The sequence below is a fragment of the Pristiophorus japonicus genome, chromosome 8 (genome assembly GCF_044704955.1).
Source record: "Pristiophorus japonicus isolate sPriJap1 chromosome 8, sPriJap1.hap1, whole genome shotgun sequence".
NCBI classification, from domain to species: domain Eukaryota; kingdom Metazoa; phylum Chordata; class Chondrichthyes; family Pristiophoridae; genus Pristiophorus; species Pristiophorus japonicus.
In genome coordinates, this window is record NC_091984.1 from 59,258,565 (window position 1) to 59,282,485 (window position 23,921).

General features: G+C 44.5%; 1 protein-coding gene and 1 long non-coding RNA gene across 4 annotated transcripts in view; one reads left to right on the forward strand and one right to left on the reverse strand.

Annotated features, from left to right (window-relative positions):
• The window catches only part of pik3r3b (phosphoinositide-3-kinase, regulatory subunit 3b (gamma)), a 743,508-nt gene that overhangs the window by 186,267 nt on the left and 533,320 nt on the right, over positions 1 to 23,921 (reverse strand). The gene's annotated exons all lie outside the window — the stretch shown is intronic.
• LOC139268539 (uncharacterized) overlaps positions 15,469 to 23,921 on the forward strand; it is a 137,292-nt gene continuing 128,839 nt past the window's right edge. For all 3 annotated transcript variants that reach the window (XR_011594050.1, XR_011594049.1, XR_011594051.1), the window contains exon 1: positions 15,469 to 15,579. This is a non-coding gene — a long non-coding RNA (uncharacterized lncRNA). The remainder of the gene's footprint in view (positions 15,580 to 23,921) is intronic.

The following is a 23,921-nucleotide window of genomic DNA, read 5'->3' on the forward strand; positions in this document are numbered from 1 at the left end:
AATTCAATTAGGAACTTTAAATACAACAACTGCACCAGGATGTTAAAACATGCAACTGTCACAGAAGTCAGTATAGGAGAGAGATTTTAGCTACAATGGTTTAAGCTTCTTTAGAAATCAATAGTTTTTTTTCAACTTTAAAAGAATTATTGCAATTCTGCATTTTTTTCAGTTGGGTGTGTGGTGGGGGTGGGGGGGGGGGGGGGGGGAGGCGGTGGTGGAGGAGGTAAATCAACTAAAAGAGGTCTTCAGTAATTTCAAGCCCAATAAATTCCAAGCCTGGGCAACTGCTTTTACATGCTACTTTTTGTTAGTCAGTTTTTTTTGCTTCCAATCCTTTCCTGAAGGCAATGACTCCTTGCTGAGTACGGTTCCATCTCTGATATCTTGCTCAAGTAGCCATGATTCAGGTGTCAGTCTTGACAGTAAGCATGAGCAAGCTATCTGACCATGATTGGGGGGTGGGGGGAAGACGCCAAAGTAGAATATAGTCCTGTCCTTATGAAACATAAACATAAGGCAACTTTGAGCAAGGATAACAATCAAGAGTGGGAACCATGGTTGATTTTTCCTTCCCTAACCTAGGGGCACTGAGGCTAATTGTAGTACCCCCTACTTCCACCCTGATGAGATCAGCTAATTTAGCACAGATTAGGAATCAAACCTGCCTTTCTGGTTGGACGATAAACATACATTAGTAAAAACAAGTAATTGCTTACTTCAAGCATTCACTAAAAAGATAATGTGCCGAAAATTGCGGCCTCGTCGGGCGCGTACGATGTGCATAAGCACCTGGTGAGGCCTCACAAATGCCGGTTCTCGGCTCGCGATGCGCATGTGCTGAGAACCAGCTTTTCTGATCTGTCAAAAGTTTGATGGATCGAACGCATCCCCGCAGGAAGGACATCTGCGGGGCAGAGATTGGGCTACTTGCCCAATTCTTGCCCAGCTAATGTCCTTCAAACTCTTACGCCTGGTAAAAGCAGGCGCATAGCTTACTTTTACCAGCGTAAGAGTTTTAAAACATAGGAGCATTTAATTTAATCACTCATTTTTATATTAAAAACCCTGTCCATTAAGTTAAGTTTATTTTTAACCCTATTAAAACACATCAAAAAAAAATTCTAGGAAATAATTCTTTTTCTCAAACATTCAATTTCAATTAATTTTAAATATGTTGGTGTTTTTTTATTTATTGTGTTGTGTTTCTTGTTTTAGCGGGTTATTCTCATTGATAGTAAGGGAGCTCGTAAAAACAGAGCTCCCATTATTATCAATGCGAATACTACATAGTGATTGGTGGTCCAGGCCCACACGATTCCAACATAAGCATACGTATGTTCCATATGCTGCGCAGCAAATAAAGGCCTCCGACAGGAATCCTACATTCCTCTGGGACTACCAGGTATTTACATAGATTTTTTTCCGGGTCAGAGGCGTTCATCTGAAGGAAGCCTCCGACCGCAATTTTCCCACTAATACTCATAATATGACATTCATTATCAGAGATAATCCTCGTTGTTTTAGTAACTTTGGCATCAATAAGTTGGAGCTCCTCGACAGAACCAAAGGTCTTAAAACAAAACAAATGTCCAAGGATTTATAATATCTTTCTCAATAATGTACTTAGAAGTCAGGTTTACATGCAATTAGGTTAGATTTCAGTAGGTTTTTCTTTTCAAGTGTTCTAAAGGGAGCTGAACAAGTTCCTAGCTGTGACTGAATGACAGGATACAAAAAGGTTGGTGCAGTATTGGGTGATATGTTTCCATGGTCACTGTGATTTTCTGGAACTTGTTTTGATTGCTTTCAGCGGTCGGAGATGAATTTCCCAGATTTGTTTCCCTTGAATTTGGCCTAAGGTTTAATCACACTGATTTCTTTGCCTCGCCCTCGAGATTTTGGGGCATTAAGGTTTATGATGTCCGGTTGCACCAGGACTGTATGGGACAGGCTCAATAGATCAGCTGGTCTTTGTCTGTCCATCATAATCGCACATTCGTAATGGTCTTGGACTTTATGAAGGATGTAGTGAAAAAAATCTAGCATGGTCCAGCAACTCAGTATTTAACATTTCCTATCACTGTGCTGTAACAACAACAAAAATTACAACTGACATTAAAATACTGCAAAGATAAAAAAAAAAGTAGCATCCCAGGACGCGTCAGATAGGCACAAATGAAGGGAGTAACATAAGAACATAAGAAATTGGAGCAGGAATAGGCCATTTGGTCCCTTGAGCCAGCTCTGCCATTTAATAAGATCATAGCTGATCTGATCTTGGGCTCAGCTCCACTTCCCTGGCTACTCCCCATAACCTGTCACTCCCTTATTGCTCAAAAATCTGTCTAGCTCCACCTCAAATATATTCAATGACCCAGCCTCCACAGCTCTCTGGGGCAGAGAATTCCACAGATTTACAACCCTCTGAGAGAAGAAATTCCTCCTCATCTCTGTTCCTCGGGAAGGGGGGGGGGGGGGCGGTGCAGGAACTTAACACAATCACAATCACTAAGGAGGTGGAACTCAGTAAGATAATGGGACTAAAGGCAAATAAATCCCCTGTACCTGATGGCTTGCATCCTAGGGTCTTAAGAGAAGTAGCGGCAGGGATAGTGGATGCATTGGTTGTAATTTACCAAAATTCCCTGGATTCTGGGGAGGTCCCAGCAGATTGGAAAACTGCAAATGTAATGCCCCTATTTAAAAAAAGGAGGCAGACAAAAAGCAGGAAACTATAGACCAGTTAGCCTAACATCTGTGGTTGGGAAAATGTTGGAGTCCATTATTAAAGAAGCAGTAGCAGGACATTTAGAAAAGCAAAATTTGGTCAGGCAGAGTCAGCATGGATTTATGAAGGGGATGTCATGTTTGACAAATTTGCTGGAGTTCTTTGAGGATATAACGAACAGGGTGGATTAAGGGGAACCAGTGGATGTGATGTATTTGGACTTCCAGAAGGCATTTGACAAGGTGCCACATAAAAGGTTACTGCACAGATAAAAGTTCATGTGGTTGTGGGTAATATATTAGCATGGCTAGAGGATTGGCTAACTAACAGAGAACAGAGAGTCAGAGTAAATGGTTCATTCTCTGGTTGGCAACCAGTAACTAGTGGGGTGCCGCAGGGATCAGTGCTGGGACCCCAACTATTTACAATCTATATTAATGACTTGGAAGAAGGGACCGATGTGATGTAGCCAAATTTGCTGACGATACAAAGGTGGGAGGAAAAGCAATGTGTGAGGAGGACACAAAAAATCTGCAAAAAGACAGAGACAGGCTAAGTGAGTGGGCAAAAATTTGGCAGATGGAGTATAATGTTGGAAAGTGTGAGGTCATGAACTTTGGCAGAAAAAAATCAAAGAGCAAGTTATTATTTAAATGGAGAAAGATTGCAAAGTGCCACAGTACAATGGGACCTGGGGGTACTTGTGCATGAAACACAAAAGGATCGTATGCAGGTACAATAAGTGATCAGGAAAGCCAATAGTATCTTGGCCTTTATTGCAAAGGGGATGGAGTATAAAAATAAGGAAGTCTTGCTAAAGCTATAAAAGGTATTGGTGAGGCCACATCTGGAATACTGCATGCAATTTTGGTTTCCATATTTACGAAATGATATACCGTATATACTCGCGTATCATGCGACTTTTGAAGACCTAAATTGTAACCTAAATTTGGGGGGTCGCATGATATGCGAGATACAAAATTTGCGGATGTGAAGTGCTGGCCAAGATTAGGCTGTTAGGCTGTTAAGCAGACCGTATCCACGCTGAATCTCGGCATGCTCCAACAATCCTCTATGTAAAGACATTTCTCTTGGTTTCTCCTCTCACTCTCCATGATGGTTGTAAATCGAATATCCCTGGTTGATATTAGTTCCTCGATACTCATGACCAAATCATTAGTTTATGTGGAGAACAAGCCAAGTTCCTGCAGCACACCACTAACTACATCCTCCCAATGCAAAAAAAAATCCATTTGACTCCTGCTGAAATTCTTCTCTTCAGGGGGAGAGAGAGTCGAGGAGGTCGGGGGGGGAGAGAGTGTCGCGGAGGTCGGGGGGGAGAGAGAGTCGCGGAGGTCGGGGGGGAGAGAGAGTCGCGGAGGTCGGGGGGGGAGAGAGAGTCGCGGAGGTCGGGGGGGAGAGAGAGTCGCGGAGGTCGGGGGGGGGAGAGAGAGTCGCGGAGGTCGGGGGGGAGAGAGAGTCGCGGAGGTCGGGGGGGGAGAGAGAGTCGCGGAGGTCGGGGGGGAGAGAGAGTCGCGGAGGTCGGGGGGGGGAGAGAGAGTCGCGGAGGTCGGGGGGGGGAGAGAGAGTCGCGGAGGTCGGGGGGGGAGAGAGAGTCGCGGAGGTCGGGGGGGGAAAGAGAGTCGCGGAGGTCGGGGGGGGAGAGAGAGTCGCGGAGGCCGGGGGGGGAAGAGAGAGTCGCGGAGGTCGGGGGGGAGAGAGAGTCGCGGAGGTCGGGGGGGGAGAGAGAGTCGCGGAGGTCGGGGGGGAGAGAGAGTCGCGGAGGTCGGGGGGGGAGAGAGAGTCGCGGAGGTCGGGGGGAGAGAGAGTCGCGGAGGTCGGGGGGGGAGAGAGAGTCGCGGAGGTCGGGGGGGGGAGAGAGAGTCGTGGAGGTCGGGGGGGGGGAGAGAGAGTCGCGGAGGTCGGGGGGGAGAGAGAGTCGCGGAGGTCGGGGGGGGGGGGAAGAGAGAGTCGCGGAGGTCGGGGGGGGAGAGAGAGTCGCGGAGGTCGGGGGGGGGGAGAGAGAGTCGCGGAGGTCGGAGGGGGAGAGAGAGTCGCGGAGGTCGGGGGGGGAGAGAGAGTCGCGGAGGTCGGGGTGGGAGAGAGAGTCGCGGAGGTCGGGGGGGGAGAGAGAGTCGCGGAGGTCGGGGGGGGAGAGAGAGTCGCGGAGGTCGGGGTGGGAGAGAGAGTCGCGGAGGTCGGGGGGGAGAGAGAGAGTCGCGGAGGTCGGGGGGGGAGAGAGAGTCGCGGAGGTCGGGGGGGAGAGAGAGTCGCGGAGGTCGGGGGAGAGAGAGTCGCGGAGGTCGGGGGGGGAGAGAGAGTCGCGGAGGTCGGGGGAGAGAGAGTCGCGGAGGTCGGGGGGGGAGAGAGAGTCGCGGAGGTTGGGGGGGAGAGAGTCGCGGAGGTCGGGGGGGAGAGTACGAAGAGAGAGCACGGAGAGAGAGTACGGGGAGAGAGTACGGAGAGAGAGCACGGAGAGAGAGCACGGAGAGAGAGCACGGAGAGAGAGCACGGAGAGAGAGCAGAATCCACTCGATGTTTCATGTTAAGGTCTGTATTCGATCTCAAAAAAGTGACTCGCATGATACATGAGATATATGGTAAAATCATGTTTTGGGGACGAAAATTTAGGGGTCGCATGATACGTGAGTTCGCAGGATACGCGAGTATATACGGTACTTGCTTTGGAGGTAGTTCAAAGAAGGTTCACTAGGTTGATTCCGGGGATGAGGTGGTTGACATGAGGAAAGGTTGAGTAGGTTAGGCCTCTACTCATTGGAATTCAGATGAATGAGAGGTGATCTTATCGAAACATATAAGATTATGAGGGGGCTTGACAGGGTGGATGCAGAGAGGATGTTTCCCCTGATGGGGGAGACTAGAACTAGAGGGCATTATCTTAGAATAAGGGGCCGCCCATTTAAAACAGAGATGAGGAGAAATGTCTTCTCTCGGAGGGTGTAAATCTATGCAATTCGCTTCCTCAGAGAGCTGTGGAAGCTGGGACATTGAATAAATTTAAGACAGAAATAGACAGTTTCTTAAACGATAAGGGGATAAGGGATTATGGGGAGCGGGCGGGGAGGTGGAGCTGAGTCCATGATCAGATCAGCCATGATCTTATTGAATGGCGGAGCAAACTCGAGGGGCCGTATGGCCTACTTATGTTCCTATTTCTTATGTTCTTATGTTCTTATTAAATGGGCGACCCCTTATTCTGAAACTATGCCCCCTAGTTCTAGATTCCCCCATGAGGGGAAATATCCTCTCTGCATCTACCTTGTCGGGCCCTCTCATTGTCTTATATGTTTCAATAAGATCATCTCTCATTCTTCTGAACTCTAATGAGTACAGGCCCAACCTACTCAACCTTTCTTCATAAGTCAACCCCCTCATCTCAGGAATCAACCTGGTGAACTTTCTCTGAACTGTCTCCAATGCAAGTTTATCCCTCCTTAAATACGGAGACCAAAAGTGTACGCAGTAATTGGAGGAGTTCCCAAAAGCTCAGTCAAAAAGATGGGTTTTGAAAAGGTTTTTAAAAAAGAGGGGGAAGAGAGAGAGACGATGAAGCTTAGGGAATAAATTCGAGAGCATGGGGCCCAAGTGACTGAAGGCTCAGGCACTAAAAATGAAACAAAGTCACCGAGACTGCAAAAGAGGCTGGCAACAGGCAAAGATAATGTTTTGGGATGGGGGAGGAATTGGGACTGCAGGCTGTTGCAGAGATTGGGAGGGGTAAGGCCATGGAGGGATTTAAAGATAAGGATGAAGAATTTAAATTTAATGTGTTGAAGGATGAGGAGCAAACATAGGTCAGTGAAGACAGGGGTGATGGGTGAGCAGAACCTAATGCATGCAGGGCCTGTGCGGCAATCAACAAAGTAAATAGAATGCTGAACTATATTGAACAATATTAGTAGGGTATAAGTTGGAGGATGTTGTGCACAGTACTCCGGCCAGTCCGCATCTTGAGTGCTCCGTCCAGTTTTTGTCATCAAGACACAAAGGAGATAATCAAATCCTGAGATTAGTGCACAGAAGAGATGCAAGACTGGTCCTTAGTGTCAATAGATGGAGTTAAAAGGAAGGACAAGAGAAGAGCTGGAAAGTGGGATTAGGCAGGATAGCTCTTTGCCGGATGGCACGGACACGATGGGCCGAAGTAGTCTCCTTCCGTGCTGTAAATTTCTAAATGTTGCCTTGAGAAAAGATGATTGAGAGGGGTCTTCAGGAGGTATAAAAGATATTAAATGGCACAGTTAAGGCAAATTCCCAAGAACTATTTCAAGTAAGCCATGATACTAGGACATGCAAGCACAGGTTCAAACTGGTGGGATTTAGATCTGATGTTCAGAAGTTTTTCTTTACACAAAGCGTGATCAACTCCTGTATGGAAAAACCTTGTAATTATGAAGCAGACATTTGAATGCTTTAATGGGGAAACTGTAATTTTTTTCCAGCTGGAAATTGCTTTCCTCATCCCTATTTATATTTTGATCTTATATAGCTCAGTTACTCTGGATAATGTTCCTAAGTCATTGGGATGCTGAGGCGGGGGGCGGGGAGGGGCGGGGGGGGAAAAAGAGTTGCGGGCGGAGTCAACAACCAAGTTTTTAACAAGATATGTACTCTCAACAAATGATACGTTGACATATTCAGGTCACTTCCAATGTCAATAAGCAGACCATTTCCAAATCCGTGTACAGTGTTGCCTGTGTGATTACAAATCCACCCTTAGTACACTTTTAAACACAGGGCTTTTGTTCAACATCACAATTAAAGCATAACATACTGACCAGTGTGCCTGGTCCTCTGCAGTTGCTCTCAAATCAACTGCTCAGTACTTGTGAATAAGTTAAATGCTGGAACTCAAGCTGTGACATACAGGGCATTACATCAATGCTTGCAAATGGCTTGAGGTATCAACTGTATCCCATATTAACTTGTCTAAGGCACAGGAAAGAAGTCAGAAAGTCTCCCAGATCATGTTTCAGAATGGACGAGACCTAACTAACCCAAGATACGAAAGATCTTTGTGCAACAATAATCTTAATCTTGAAGAGGAATAAAAATACGAAGCAGCTCATTTTTAAAAATGTGTCCATTAAACAGCTCACATATACTGAAGAAGGTGACTTACTATTTAATCCTAATAATCTTGTAACCTTATACAATTCAAAAGATGCTTCATTTGTTCCAAGAACTAGCTGATGTTAGCTCCCAGTAACATTAATGTGCTCCATTGAATAGCACTGCTTTTCTTCCTTTTGCCTGGCTTAACCTTTCTTGTATGACTCTCAATTTCATACACTGCCCAGGGCAATACTCCAGTCACCGTCAATTGGGCAAAATATCCAGCTGCCCAGTGCTGTTGAGAAGCATTCTTCTCTTTACTCGCACTGTTCATTTGTTTATTCTAGTATTATGGGTTAATAAAATGCTCTTTGCTGAAACCATTCTTTCAAATCTGCTTTTCGAGACCTTCTTTACGTTCAAATGTAATACATTGATTCAATTTATTTTTGCATTTAGTCATGACAGTTGTTGTAAATCACTTTATTCATCTGTAAGATGATGTGATACAGGCACTGTTTTACAGGCACAATGTAACCTCTGATTTGGGCAGCCAGTTGCTATGGATGACATGAAGTGGTTACGTTTACCAAATTCAGATCATCGGTGAGGTTCAAACCTCTGAAGACCATACTTCCCCACCTCTTCCCTTGTGGTATCACAGACAGTGTATGGACACTGATAGAAGATGCCAGGGAGACCTTTTAATTTTTCTGATTCATATGAACCAGCCTACGAGGGTGAAAATGTTCTTTGGCAATACCACAAACCAGGCAGTAGTGAATTGGCAGCCCATTTCACATGCCGCCCAATTTTCTTTTGCCAGTGACTTCAATGGCAGCGATTCACCGTCGCCCACTTTGTGCTACTGCCCAATACCAACCTCACTCCCAGATCGCCAGGAACTCATTCCATCTGGGACTCACAGAACGATGAGCCTAATCCCATTAGTCTGAATTTAAATCCTGTTTATGTGAAAATAATGATTAAAGATGGTTTCTTTGAGCATATTCTTTCCCCAACAGGGTTTTTGAGAATAGCAAAAAGGTCATTGTTCTGCATTTCAATAATGCTAACCAAGCTATTATTTTTTTTAAATGAAGTTATTGACCTGTATATTGCACGAAGTTGCTGATTTTGCATATAATAAAACTAACCTGTTAATGAATGTTCAAAATGAATGCTGTAGCTTTAAAACCAGAACCAAACAGCATTGTGATTACTATACAAAGGATCAGTTCCAATTTTATATCCAACTAAATTTAATTATTCATGCTGACATCATCTTTTAATATCAAAATAGTTGTCAAAGGGACCATTTAATCTTTTGCACATTTGAATCATTCATTTTTGTATACATTGAGACCGTGGTATAAGGTGCTGTATAAAAGATTCTCTTTAAGACGATTTTCTAATCATGTTGGACAGGGGGTGAACAGGGTCATTCAGTGACCATCTTCCTTATGTGACAATGGTTTCATTTGATTAATCCCATCACCCTCCCTTGGGACACAGCTTAAGCTACACTGTACAACCAGTTACTTGTATCCTATCGCATTAGAAACCAAACTAGCTGTGCTTTTGTCCTGAAGCATTTGACTCATAAATGTGATCCCTAACTTAAAGGAGAAAAAAAAGGTTTATTTTGTGCCTGCTTTATGTCTTTTTATACCTTCTACCAGTCACATAAGCCCTCATCTCTTTCCTGATGTACATGCTAGAAACAGTCTATATATAATTATACATATTAAAATTACATACCAATAACCTGCTCACTGATGCTTAGTTTGGGTTCTGCCAGGATCACTTGGCTCCAGGTCTCATTACAGCCTTGGTCCAAACATGGACAAAAGAGCTGAATTCCAGAGGTGAGGTGAGAGTGACTGCCCTTGACATCAAGGCATTATTTGACCGAGTGTGGTGTCAAGGAGCCCAAATAAAATTGAAGTCAATGGGAATCCGGGGGGAAAACTCTCCACTACCAAGCACAAAGGATGATGGTTGTGGTTGTTGGAGGCCAATCAGCCCAGGATATCACTGTAGGAGTTCCTCAGGGCAGTGTCCTGAGTGTTCAGTTCCATTTGCAGCTCCTCAGATAATGAAGCAGTCCATGCCCGCATGCAACAAGACCTGGACAACATCCAGGCTTGGGCTGATAAGTGGCAAGTAACATTCACACCACACAAGCACCAGACAATGGCTATCTCCAACAAGTCGAGAGAGAGAGTCTAACCACTGCCCTTTGACATTCAATGACATTACCATTGCCAAATCCCCCACCATCAACATCCTGGGGTTCACCATTGACCAGAAACTCAACTGGACCAGCCACATAAATACTGTGACTAAAAGAGCAGGTCAGAGACTGGGAAGTCTGTAGTAATTGACTCATCTCCTGACTCCCCAAAGCCTATCCATCATCTACAAGGCAGAAGTCATGAGTGTGATGGAATACTCTCCACTTGCCTGATGAGTGCAGCTCGAACAACACTCAAGAAGCTCAACATCATCCAGGACAAAGCAAGCCGTTTGATTGGCTTTTGATCCATCACGTTAACCATTCACTTCCTCCACAACCAGCACACCGTGGCTGCAATGTGTACCATCTACAAGATGCATTGCAGAAAATCGCCAAGGCTTCTTTGGCAGCATCTTCAAACCCACGACCTCCACCACCCAGAAGGACAAGGGCAGCAGGTGCATGGGAAGATCATCACCTCCAAATTCCCCTCCAAGTCACACACCATCCTGACTTAGAAATATATTGCCATTCCTTTATTGCTGGGCCAAAATCCTGGAACTCCCTCCCTAACAGCACTGTGAGAGTACCTTCACCACATGATTGCAGCGGTTCAAGAAGGCAACTCACCACCACCTTCTCAAGGGAAATTAGGGATTGCCAATAAATGCTGGCCTTGGTTTTATATATATATATATATATATATGTATGTAGATAGTGATAGATAGAGGTATAGATAGAGATATATAATACATACATATATGTATATTTATAAGTTCACTGTGACTGAGTCTGTGATGGAGATGTTTGGGTCCGATCAATCCTGCATCATCTTTTACGGCAATGCATTGAGAACAAGGTGAGCCATTTTGAGAAAATAAACATTTAAAACAGTTGTGACCTTAATTTACTGATCTTCATGGTGAAGGTGTGTGAATCACATAAACTGTGTAAACCAGTATCACAGGTGTCAATGCTGGAGTTAGAAATAAAAGGACCAAGATAAATTACTGTTAATATTTCTGACGATAGCTACTAATTCTTCCTGGCATCAACAGTTTGCATTCACACAGGCTCATCTGGCCAAGCAATACCTATGTGCTTGAAACTTATGATTATGGGTTTCCCCTTTATTTGTTTTTTACTTTGCCAAAATCAGAAGTCCTAGTTGGTGTTGTTTTCTGATTCACCTTTTTACTGGTGCTTTGGGAATCACAGTCTCTAATTGCATCCATTTGTCCTTGATAACTGCAAACCTGCGGCCTTGCCCATAATAATAAACCATTTATTTTGATTGATTAATTAATAATTACAGTACTATTTTGGCACATAATCGACAAAATATATGCAGCAATGTTTTCAACGCAACCATTTGTAAGGCTAATGATGTAGAGTCAGGACGCTGCCCGTGATCTTTATCCAAGTCCCATGCTTTATCCAGACTTACACAGAATTTATTTTTTACTTGTGCAAAGAAACAACTGAAACATTCCTGATGTCACCATAATTAGCCCTATGTTTACAAAATATTGCTGGGCACATTGAAAAAAAAAAAATGTTTTAATAAATATTGGAAAGAGCTGCATAAAATGTAATCTTTGGAATAAAATTGAAAATGAATAGAAGATATGAAAGTGCCCTAAATGGGGAGGGGCATTAGAGAAGTGGCTTGAGTTATTAGACTGTTGTGTAATTTCTCTGCGACCTGGTTGGATCCAGCCTAGACTGATGGGAAGATTGCTTTGCCTCTCGCGATAGCATAGGGGTCTTAAGTGAAATGAGTTTGATTTATGTCAAGGTAGTTTTCAGTGGCTACAAATCCACAGCACAAATTTGACCAACGTTTGCCCCACTGGTCATAAAGAAAGAATTACATTTCTATAGCGCCTTTCACAATCACCGGACATCTCAAAGCAATTTACAGCCAACTAAATACTTTTTGAAGTGTAGTCACTGTTGTAATGTGGAAAACGTAGCAGCCAATTTCTGCACAGCAAGCTCCCAGAAACAGCAATGTGATCATGACCAGATAATCTGTTTTTGTTATGTTGATTGAGGGATAAATATTGGCCAGGACACCGGGGATGACTCCCGTGCTCTTCTTTGAAATAGTGCCATGGGATCTTTTACGTCCACCTGAGAGAGCAGACTGGGTCTCAGTTTAACATCTCATCCGAAAGACGGCACCCCCGACAGTGCAGCACTTCCTCAACACTGCACCGGAGTGTCAGCCTAGATTTATGTGCTCAAGTCCCAGAAGTGAGGACCCACAACCTTCTGGCTCAGAGGCAAGCATGTTACCCACTGAGCCACAGCTGACACTGATAGCTGGCACATAAAGCTGGAAACTTCTCTCAGAGAGGTGGTAGGAATGACTTGTGCAGGAAACTGAAATATCGCACTGGCAATAAAAGGTGGTTTATTTTGAGGGTGGGTAACAGCAAATATCTGGCCTTAACATGCTTGCTGATGACAATTAGTGCCCAAAGTGTGAAAGTGTTCCATTCCTCAGCGTTGATATTGGTCATCTTCATAAGCACGAAAAGTCATCTACAAATATGCAATTATCAAAAAGGAGTTGGACCTGCGACATTCATCTGTGACAGAGTGGTTTGCAGTTATCCAATCATCATCATAGGCAGTCCCTTGAAATCAGGGAAGACTTGCTTCCACTCTAAAAGTGAGTTCTCAGGTGACTGTACAATCCAATATGGGAATTACAGTCTCTGTCACAGGTGGAACAGACAGTGGTTGAGGGAAAGGGGGGATGGGGAGCCTGGTTTGCCGTCCGCTCCTTCCGCTGTCTGCGCTTGGTTTCTGCATGCTCTTGGCGATGAGACTCGAGGTGCTCAACGCCCTCCCGGATGCTCTTCTTCCACTTAGGGCGGTCTTGGGCCAGGGATTCCCAGGTGCTGGTGGGGTTGTTGCACTTTATCAAGGAGGCTTTGAGGGTGTCCTTGAAATGTTTCCCCTGCCCACTTGGGGCTCGCTTGCCGTGTAGGAGTTCCGAGTAGAGCACTTGCTTTGAGAGTCTTGTGTCGGGCATGCGGACGAGGTGGCCTGCCCAACGGAGCTGGTCGAGTGTGGTCATCAACATTAATATAGCCCCAAAGCAGTAACAGCAACAGAAACAATGCCGCAGAAAAATCAACGCCCGGGCACTCAAAGACCCAGTTAAGGGGGCTCTCAAAGACCCAGTTAAGAAAGCCCTATACAGCCAGCACCTCACTGTCAACTTGGCGACCCTCGATGACTCCGAGGCGCAGAGTGCCCACAGCGCCTGGTCTGCCTTCAAGGCCATTATAACCAGCGCCTGCGAAGAGATGCTCGGTCACTCAACCAGGAAGCACCAAGAATGGTTTGACAAGAATGACCAGGAGATCCAGGAGCTAATAAATTGCAAGCGCAAGGCGTTTCTGAACTCAAAGCAGCAACCCAATTAGGGAGCAGCAAAGCAGCTCTACAGGCGCCTGAAGGCCGAGGTCCAACAAAAAACCCGCAACCTGAAGAATAGATGGTAGGTGGAGAAAGCACAGGAGATCCAGCAGCTAGCCGACAGCTATGACACGCGAGGATTCTTCATTGCAGTTAAGTTATCCAATAATGAATGACTTGCATATATCAGATGACCAGTAATAAGTTAGGCTGATGCTGAAACATTATTGAGTCAGTCACTTCGGCAGTAAAAACCCAAATAATACATGCGTCAAATTCATCAGAGTTATTAGATTACAAAGTTGCTCTATTGAGATTTAGTTAAATAACCACCTGATTTTTAAACTGCAGGGGCAGCAGAAAAGAACTTCAATAAACAAAACTACTGGCAACCGCTAACAGGATCTGAGGGGAGTGAACTGATAGTGTGATAACTGTAACCATAACAGCCATATTATTTTACTTTGCAACGTGCAAGAGGCAACTTGAGTTCATTGCCCAGCACTGAATTTATTTTAAAACAGTCTGAGTTCACATAAACATTGAATAATTGCTACAAATATACAACCTGGAGCAACATTTTTATACTACCTTTTGCTAACAACTGGTTAATATGACATTGACTTTGTGGAACCTCCATTGCTAAAACACAGCTGTTCACTTTGGCAAGGTTGCCAAGGTGTCCAATCTGCAGCCTGAAAGGATTTTCTGTACTTTCCAATTATCTTAAGTCCAGGGGGCCGAAATTGCACCCCGACTAAAAGTAAGCACACCTACCGTTTTTGAAGATTTTCCTCCACCCCAATCCGTGGGGCGGAGAATCGAGCAATTTTTAGGACTTTCTTTTTTTTTCTCCCTCCGGGCAATTTTGAGGGACAGAAGTCATCGTGAAGTGGGGCAAACGTTGGTCGGAGTCATCAGCGCTGCACTGACGCGTCACAACCTCCCTCCCTTTCAGTTAAAGGTGAGGGCTGCTGCAAACGCTGCAGTTAGTTTTGTTTGGCTCACTGGGCCACCAGAGAGGGTTTCGGCCGGGCCAATTGCCCGGTAAAAAGGGGGTGCCGGCCTGCCTGTTGACTGCCCGGCCGACCGGTGGGCGCCATTGTTGGGTCGATCACGGAGTCAGCCGACAATTAAAATAAAATGGCGACCACGGCAGTGCACCCCCGCCACCCCCTTCCCCCAGCCACAAGCAGCTTCCCACAGGGGATAGGTGTCGGGGGCATCGAGAGGCGGTGATCCGCTCCCGCGTGACAATTTCCCGCGGGACAATTTCCCACGCGGGTCGGAAAGGAGGTCGCCGCTGGTCGGTGGTGGGTCAGCGCGTGCCCAACGGGGCAGCAACACGGGCGGTGAGGTGACGAGCACCGCTGGAAAAATATGGAGGGCAATTTATGATATGTCGCGACTCCGCGCCGTTTAGGCAGTGAGTCCTCACCGACCCGTGGCCGCATCTTTGAGGCAGTCACGGCTCTTATAGAAAGGGGCAATTTCGGCCTTTATGTGTTTAATACAGTATATTGAGGCCATTTTTTCCTCTGTGATCCAATACACTCTATAGTCTAAGTTTAATGTGTTATCACATTATAGTAAATGTCCCTGAACATGGCACAAAATGTATATTAAGATTGCAGCAGGCAAAGTCCTTATATTAATTAATAAATATATTAGAATTAAGAATCTTGTAATGAGGATGGAGTGTAGCTATTTCAGTCTCAGTAGCAGTCTGCTAAGTAGGTCACATCATATCTGTAATATGTTAAAAATATTACATCTACTCACACTTCCCATCATCCTTTTCTATTATAAACTCCTATGTCTGCATTTATAATGAAAAACTGCCTACGTAAACTTGTCACGCTATCATCACACCCTCCTGCCAATTGGAGACACTGCAGTGCCATTACTGACTGGAGGCTGTAATTATAGTGTGACAAGTTTAGATAGGCATTTTCCATTACAAATGTGGACATAGGAATGAGGGGGATGGAGGGAGAGGCGAGCAGCAGAAGACAGAGAGAAAGCAAAAGGAGTTAGGGAGAGAGAAGAAGAAGGAATAGGATGTGGAGAAACAACAACATGAAGATAGCAGAGACAGGTAAGAGAGAGACAATATTCTTTGTAACACATGGGAGGTCAACTCGTAACATATTGGCCCGGAATTTGCGGTGGGTAATAACAGCGAACAAAACGTGTTTCCTGTTATTACCGCTTTGAAACTGACCGCGACGTCAGGATTTTGCACATGCGCATCCTAACACGGAAATCCTGAAGTTATAATCAGTCATTCACTGCTCCGACACTGGCTGTGTTGTGCTCACCGCTCCCCCGCCACCCCCCGCCACAAGCCCACCCATACAGCCAGCAATCAGTGTAATCAGGAAAATCAGTGAAACTCACGAAAACTTGGGCTTTTCCGCAGTAATATCACTGTTAAATACCCCATTAAAAATTAGGCCTCGTTGGATTAGGTGTAACTGGGGTTTCAACAGCATATTGACTGGTAAACAAACGTTATGGCCCTGAAAAACTAATTTTAATTTTGTGGAGTGTCAAATTTCTTCATTTTAATAAAAATTACAATTTTTAAGAAACTTTATAAAATCATGTTGCTTCATTTTATTTTTAAAGATTGTTCATATTTAATTCAGGTTTACCTTTTCCCCAAGTGAGAGCCCCAGTCTTTTGTTTTGCTCTGTGTAAGATTTTTTAAAAGTCAGAATAAAAGGAACTTTTCACTTCCTGGTTCCCTGTCTCTGAGAATTCTGCATCATGATTGGCCTTTAACAGCTAGTTGACATCGCAGCAGCTCGTGCTATGGAATTCCCACTAAACTGTACTGTTCTCATTTGATCTTTGGAATAGCCAAACCTCTTGCCACAGAAATCCTGAGATCTTTGTGGGAAGCTCTCTTCAGGGCCAGCGGCAAATGCCTTGGCTTCACCGCAGACCGCAAATTACGGGCAATGCACAGATGCAATAGTTCTCATACTTATTTACTTCTTGTGCCATGACTTTGTCAGCCTGTGTGACACTTTCTCCTGTTTGGCTAAGACTTGGGGTAATGCTTGAATAAAATTTTAAATACTTGTATTTATATAGTGCCTTTAAAATAGCAAAGTCTCAAGGCACTTCACAAGAGTGTTATCAAGCAAAACTTGACACTGAGCCACATAAGGAAATATTAGGGCAGATGACCAAAAGCTTGGTCAAATGGGTAGGTTTTAAGGAGCGCCTTAAAGGAGAAAAGAGAAGTAGCAAGGTGGAAAGGTTTGGCGAGGGAATTCCAGGCCAGAATTGGAGGAATGCAGATATTTTGGAGGGTTGTAGGGCTGGAAATTACAGTGATAGAGGGAGGGGCATGGCCAAGAAGGAATTTGAAAACAATGATGAGAGTTTTAAAATCAAGGCGTTGTTTAACAGGGAGCAAATGTAGGTACACAGGGATGATGGGTGAGCAGGACTTGGTGCGAGTTAGGACATGGGCAGGAAGTTTACGGAGGGTAGAAAATGGAAAGCCAGCCAGGACTGCATTGGAATGATCAAGTCTAGAGGTAACAAAGGCATGAATGAGCGTTTCAGCAACAGATGAGCTGAAGCAGGGGCGGAGTCGGGCAAGGTTCCAGAGGTGGAAATAGGCGGTCATTGTGATGGGGTGGATATGTGGTCAGAAGCTCATCTCGGGGTCAATATGACCCCAAAGTTGTGAACAGTGTGGTTCAGCCTCAAACAGTTGCCAGGGAGAGGGATGGAATCTGTGGCTAGGGAACGGAGTTTGTAGTGGGGACCGAAGACTGTGGCTTTAGTCTTCCCAATATTTAGTTGGAGGACATTTCTGCTCATCCAGTACTGATGTCTGATCAGTAGTGTGACAATTTAGAGACAGTTTTGTACTTATTGAAACTGACATTTATCTTGCAGGCCTCCCAACACTAGGTGGTGCTGTTGTGCTTCATGTTACCTAATTGACCTGGTTCTGACCACTCCTGGGTCTCCTACTGCTGTTCCTTCCACCTACTAGCCATAGCCTCTATTTTCCCTGGCCTGGCTCCTTAGCTCCGCACTTCTCATTCTGTCAACACACCTCAGACATCCTTCTCATTACAACATTACTTTCCCACATTACAACAGTGACTACACTCCAAAAGTACATCATGGTTGTTAAGCAGTTTGAGACATTTGGTGGTCATGAAAGGCACTATATAAATCAAGTCTTTCTTCTTTCTCTTCTTCTCCATCTGCCATTCACCATTATAGCCATTGGTGGTTTCTGCACTGTCCTGGGAATGCCATCTTTTTAGTTCGTAAAATGCTCGTGGCTCACTGAAATATAGGGTTTTGCGTTGGGTTCTTTCCACAAAGAAATGTCAAAGGGAGATAAAAAGGAGAAAGCGTGAGCAAAGGGAAGGGAGAGAAAAATGATAGTAAGTGAAGAAAAGGAGGGAAAGAAGAGTGAGGATGGAGAAAGGGAAAGGAAACTGAAGAGGTACAAGGAAAGTACAAGAAGTTTTGGCAGGGAATAAAGGACAAAACTGTCAAAGAGGAACAATGGACCGAATGTGATCGATAGACAATGCACAAAAAAGACAAGCCAGAAACAAAACACCACATAAAAAGCAGAAAAGGACACCAACACACAGACCCAAACTAATTAAAAAAAGAATGAATGACCAAAATACAGAGAACAAGAAAATGAGAGAGACATACATCCAACATTAAGATAGCAAAAACAGGCAAGAACATAACATATCTTTTGACTTACCAACGCAGGAAATACAATAAGGCCTAGAAATTGCCCTTCGCTCTGACTGGAGGCAACAACCTTCCAGGACCAGGACTTCCTGCATCCGGCCCGGAACTCCTGCCTCCGATGCGGAATTGGGCCGTACGCCGGTCAAAGGAAGCAGAGCACTCCTGGAACGGTGGGGCACCACTGAGTCCAACGCCATGTGGAGCAAGCCAACACTACACCCATCCCTTTCCATTAAAGGGGAGCGCTGCTGCGCATTTTGCAGGCCCTTTGGGGGCCACTGGGTACACGATTCACCGGACCAGCAGCCCCGCACCCAAAACGGAGTGCCGGGCTGCACGATGGCAGCCCGGTTGATGTGAGGGCCGCCATTGTCGGGCCAACCCAAGAGTCGGCCGACAAATAAAAATGGTGGCCCGGGGTGCCAAAGGCCTCCCCTTTAAAGAGCTCCCCGGCGACGAAAATTGTCCCGTGGGTCGCAAAGTTGGCGTTGACATCCACTCGCGCCTGCCTCGCGGTCCCGCGGGGGTCGGTGCGGGGTCGGGGCGCACGGCGATTGCATCATCGCCGTTTGCGCGCCGGCCCGGACGCTAATCGCGGGGCACCGCGCTGCCAGGAGAGTGCCCCCCAAACTTCCAGGGCAATTTCCCAGGAGGCAGTAGCGTCTCCCTCCCACAGGCAAAAATGCCTTTGCCCCCAGAGGTGCTAACGGGGCTATAATAAGGGGCAATTTCGCCCCCAAAATGTGTTCTGTTTTGTGTGTTTTCTTAAATGTGTTGCACTTACTTTGTATAACAATTTTCTCATCATACGTCTCCCCATAATTATAAAAATGCATAACCTCTAGCTCACCATAAGCAATACCATGGGAGATCTGCTATATATTATATTGTATATTTACTGTAAAACATACAAGAAAAATTAGCATATTATTGGTGGTCATTTAAATCAAAGAGTTAACATAGTCTGGCCATTCAGAACAGCTATTGCACAAGATCAGGCAACTGTTGGCCAAATCATTAACAGCAGTGGAGTTGCCAGTAACCCCCTTTGATCGAGCACAGATGGTCCATTATATGTTTGCAGACAGTCCTGATAAAGCCAGACTGATCATCACCCACATGATGATAATATGGATACAGAAAGGCCCAATTAATCATTAAAACCCGATGCTATTGCATGCAGCAGAATAAAGGATTTCGTTCAGAAATCAAACTTCTGTTTTGATGCTAAAGAAAAGCCTCGCATTTTTGTAGACTACCACTTGATTGGTTGCAAACAGCAATGAGACCACTACAGATAAAATAAACTTAAGGTCATTTCTTTACATCACTTTAAAGTTTTAAATATTATGAAGTGTATTGGACCAAGGAATGTTATTCAATTTTGTTGACACATGCTAATGTGGCTGATGCCACAAGATAGACAGAAAAGGGTTTCCTCGTACAGTTCCCCAATAGGAGATTTCCCAGACCTGGCCATGAGATCACAGGCAGGTGCTGCATACAGGGGAGAGGAAATCATAGAAATGTAGAAACATAGAAAATAGGTGCAGCAACAGGCCATTCGGCCCTTCGAGCCTGCACCGCCATTCAATAAGTTCATGGCTGAACATGCAACTTCAGTACCCCATTCCTGCTTTCTCGCCATACCCCTTGATCCCCCTAGTAGTAAGGACGACATCTAACTCCTTTTTGAATATATTTAGTGAATTGGCCTCAACAACTTTCTGTGGTAGAGAATTCCACAGGTTCACCACTCTCTGGGTGAAGAAGTTTCTCCTCATCTCGGTCCTAAATGGCTTACCCCTTATCCTTAGACTGTGACCCCTGGTTCTGGACTTCCCCAACATTGGGAACATTCTTCCTGCATCTAACCTGTCTAAACCCATCAGAATTTTAAATGCTTCTATGAGATCCCCTCTCATTCTTCTGAACTCCAGTGAATACAAGCCCAGTTGATCCAGTCTTTCTTGATATGTCAGTCCCGCCATCCCAGGAATCAGTCTGGTGAACCTTCGCTGCACTCCCTCAATAGCAAGAATGTCCTTCCTCAAGTTAGGAGACCAAAACTGTACACAATACTCCAGGTGTGGCCTCACCAAGGCCCTGCACAACTGTAGTAACACCTCCCTGCCCCTGTACTCAAATCCCCTCGCTATGAAGGCCAACATGCCATTTGCTTTCTTAACCGCCTGCTGTACCTGCATGCCAACCTTCAATGACTGATGTACCATGACACCCAGATCTTGTTGCACCTCCCTTTTTCCTAATCTGTCACCATTCAGATAATAGTCTGTCTCTCTGTTTTTACCACCAATGTGGATAACCTCACATTTATCCACATTATACTTCATCTGCCATGCATTTGCCCACTCACCTAACCTATCCAAGTCACTCTGCAGCCTCATAGCATCCTCCTCGCAGCTCACACTGCAACCCAACTTAGTGTCATCCGCAAATTTGGAGATACTACATTTAATTCCCTCGTCTAAATCATTAATGTATAATGTAAACAGCTGGGGCCCCAGCACAGAACCTTGCGGTACCCCACTAGTCACTGCCTGCCATTCTGAAAAGTACCCATTTACTCCTACTCTTTGCTTCCTGTCTGCCAACCAGTTCTCAATCCACGTCAGCACACTACCCCCAATCCCATGTGCTTTAACTTTGCACATTAATCTCTTGTGTGGGACCTTGGCGAAAGCATTCTGAAAGTCCAAATACACCACATCAACTGGTTCTCCCTTGTCCACTCTACTGGAAACATCCTCAAAAAATTCCACAAGATTTGTCAAGCATGATTTCCCTTTCACAAATCCATGCTGACTTGGACCTATCATGTCACCTCTTTCCAAATGCGCTGCTATGACATCCTTAATCATTGATTCCATAATTTTACCCACTACCGATGTCAGGCTGACCGTTCTATAATTCCCTGTTTTCTCTCTCCCTCCTTTTTTAAAAAGTGGGGTTACATTGGCTACCCTCCACTCCATAGGAACTGATCCACAGTCTATGGAATGTTGGAAAATGACTGTCAATGCATCCGCTATTTCCAAGGCCACCTCCTTAAGTACTCTGGGATACAGACCATCAGGCCCTGGGGATTTATCGGCCTTCAATCCCATCAATTTCCCCAACACAATTTCCCTACTAATAAGGATTTCCCTCAGTTCCTCCTTCTTACTAGACGCTCTGACCCCTTTTATATCCGGAAGGTTGTTTGTGTCCTCCTTAGTGAATACCGAACCAAAGTACTTGTTCAATTGGTCTGCCATTTCTTTGTTCCCCGTTATGATTTTCCCTGATTCTGACTGCAGGGGACCTACGTTTGTCTTTACTAACCTTTTTCTCTTTACATATCTATAGAAGCTTTTGCAGTCCATCTTAATGTTCCCTGCAAGCTTCCTCTCGTAGTCTATTTTCCCTGCCCTAATCAAACCCTTTGTCCTCCTCTGTTGAGTTCTAAATTTCTCCCAGTCCCCGGGTTCGCTGCTATTTCTGGCCAATTTGTATGCCACTTCCTTGGCTTTATTACTATCCCTGATTTCCCTTGATAGTCATGTTTTGAGCCACCTTCCATTTTTTATTTTTACCCCAGACAGGGATGTACAATTGTAGTTCATCCATGCGGTCTCTAAATTTCTGCCATTGCCCATCCACAGTCAACCCCTTAAGTATCATTTGCCAGTCTATCCAAGCCAATTCATGCCTCATACCTTCAAAGTTACCCTTCTTTAAGTTCTGGACCATTGTCTCTGAATTAACTGTTTCATTCTCCATCCCAGTGCAGAATTCCACCATATTATGGTCACTCTTCCCCAAGGGGCCTCGCACAACGAGATTGCCAATTAATCCTCTCTCATTACACAACACCCAGTCTAAGATGGCCTCCCCCCTAGTTGGTTCTTCGACATATTGGTCTAGAAAACCATCCCTTATGCACTCCAGGAAATCCTCTTCCACCGTATTGCTTCCAGTTTGGTTAGCCCAATCTATATGCATATTAAAGTCACCCATGATAACTGCTGCACCTTTATTGCATGCACCCCTAATTTCCTGTTTGATGCCCTCCCCAACATCACTACTACTGTTTGGAAATCTGTACACAACTCCCACTAACGTTTTATGCCGTTTGGTGTTCTGCAGCTCTACCCATATAGATTCCACATCATCCAAGCTAATGTCCTTCCTAACTATTGCATTAATCTCCTCTTTAACCAGCAATGCTACCCCACCTCCTTTTCCTTTTATTCTATCCTTCTTGAATGTTGAATACCCTTGGATGTTGAGTTCCCAGCCCTGATCATCCTGGAGCCATGTCTCTGTAATCCCAATCACATCATATCTGTTAACATCTATTTGCACAGTTAATTCATCCACCTTATTATGGATACTCCTTGCATTAAGACACAGAGCCTTCAGGCTTGTCTTTTTAACACACCTTGTATCTTTAGAATTTTGCTGTAATGTGGCCCTTTTTGTTTTTTGCCTTGGGATTCTCTGCCCTCCACTTTTATTATCAGTAAGCTCCTCCTCAATTGTTATCCAGTGATAATGCTTGGAACCTTTACACGTATGGACATTGGGCGATGACAACACAGCTCAGCTGTAATGCCCACCATGACTGCCGAGACGAACACTCACTACTTAGACTCAGATATGAAGAGTCGACACTTGGATGTAGCAGTCGAAAATTGACTGATGCTCGAGGAACAATACATCGACAAGAATATGGCCTTCAGTAGCGGGACAAAAAGAGGAGAAATCTCATACTCATATATTCAACAATTAAACTTAACGATAAAGGTATCTTTGTATTGGATACTTTAAAGTTTCATTAAAAATGTATATTCAGAAAGAGTGGGCCATAGTGAGGCATGTATGATGCTGACTCGACCTAGAATTCATTGCTGATCTGTGGGTGGATTTTAAGCACGAAGAGTGTATATGCTTTATCTGTACTCACAATTTGCAATCGCTGCAGGAAAAGCAGTGTAGGTCAATGCTACAAGTTCCTTAAATACATTAAACTCTTTAAGTTAGAATAATCTCAAATTCAGCATTAATATTTGTATTCCCAAGGCCTGACATGTTAAACTTGGTTTCTCCAGCTAAGTCTTTAACTTTATCTCAACTGATGATTGATCTGACCTTGCACATAGGACCCACAAACATGGGGACTTCACAGTCGTGAAAGAAAGAAAGTTGTGGGTTCAAGAATGAAAGCATCTCTTACAGTCAGATAACCCTATATTCATGTGACATTGAATTCATAACTCACACCAAAGAAAATAAAAAAAGGAACATTTACAAAGGAGGCTTATTCCCAGAGTTCCAAAAAGTGGCTTTCATCCATGAAAAATATGTCTATATAAACAGGACTATTACTGAGTCAAAAAGAACCCACGTTTAACTGTCCAAAGAGTTATTCTACTGAAGGTGTTGGCCTCTGGCGCACGAAGAAAAGAAAATTACAAAGTTGGGTCTTTCAATGAGCCAACGTTCCTTAGGAAATGGGCAAAAGTAACAGAAATTTGAGGTATTGTTTTACCCAGAGCGGATCTAAAGATTTATAGCAAGATTTAGGAAATTTAGCCAAGGATTGATGGATGAAATAGGAGAAGATTACTTTCAGCCTCTTCAAAAACATAAAATTCATCCAAATAAAACATCTTCTGATATAAA